General features: G+C 39.0%; 1 pseudogene; it reads right to left on the reverse strand.

The window, feature by feature from the left end:
- The window catches only part of LOC114035914, a 4,173-nt pseudogene extending 3,361 nt beyond the window's left edge, over nucleotides 1-812 (reverse strand).
- Nucleotides 813-1,186: the final 374 nt, after the last annotated feature.

Below are 1,186 nucleotides of genomic sequence, written 5' to 3' on the forward strand. Positions count from 1 at the left end.
AGATAGATAGATAGATAGATAGATAGATAGATAGATAGATAGATAGAAGGCACAGGACAAGTTGAAGATGAAGGGGTGATATCTGGAAAATAAAATTAAGGGGTGAGAGAGAATTATACTGGGAGAAGGAGAAAGGGAGAAGTAGAGTGGGGTAAATTATCTCACATGAAACAGACAAGAAAAGGCTTTTACAGTGGAGGGGAAATGGGGGAAGGTGAGAGGGAATGAGTGAATTTTATTCTCATAGGATTTGGCTTAAGGAGGGAACAACATACACAATGGGGTATGGAAATCTATCTTACCTTACAGGAAAATAAGGGGGAAAGGAAACAAGAGAGCAGAGGGATGATAGAGAGGAGGGCAGAATGGGGAAGGGGATAATCAGAAGCAAACGCTTTTGAGGAGGGACATGGTCAAAAGAGAGAATAGAATAAATGAGGAGTAGGATAGGATGACGGAAATATACTTAGTTTTTCACAACATGACTACTATGGAGGTGTTTTGCATGACCACACATCTATAACCTGTATTGAGTTGCTTGCCTTTTCAGTCAGGGTGGGTGGGGAGGGAGGAAGGGAGAAAATCTGTAACCCAAAGTTTTAAAAACACATATTAAAAATTGTTTATAAAATAAAACTCAAAAGCTAAAAAAAAAAAAAAAGAAGAAGAATGTCACCAAGGCCAGCAACATAGAAGGTATCTTTATCATCAGAAGAAGAAACTTCATGAATTTTCTGGTTCAGAATAGCCTTAACAGTAAAGCCTTCATCAAGGAAACTGAAGTTAAATTCATCTTTCCTAAAGCTGTTCATACATTCTTAGTGTCCCTCTAAAGTGCAACAAAATGGAAAACTAAGAGATGGAATTTAAAGACGAAATATTTCCAGCTTTACACCTAAGGTGATTCTCCAGGAAGACAAAGTCCTATCAAATACAAGGCTATAATTATGCCTTTGGTTCAGCCACTGTACTGGAAGTTCTCTTAAAGGGCATGAACAGAGTGGGCAGACCCCATTGAGATGCTCAAGATGAACAGAATTCAACAGCTACAAAGCCTTCCCCCCAACCCCTGCCCCCATTCACCTGCTTCCTTCCTAGTCAATTTTTAAAATTCCCTTTATGTGCTTCATCAAGTCACATTTGCCTGAGTATTAGTAACTTCCAATCAGGCCTGGACTAATTTCTC

This window comes from Vombatus ursinus, unplaced genomic scaffold, assembly GCF_900497805.2.
Source record: "Vombatus ursinus unplaced genomic scaffold, bare-nosed wombat genome assembly UNPS02009573.1, whole genome shotgun sequence".
Classification (NCBI taxonomy): domain Eukaryota; kingdom Metazoa; phylum Chordata; class Mammalia; order Diprotodontia; family Vombatidae; genus Vombatus; species Vombatus ursinus.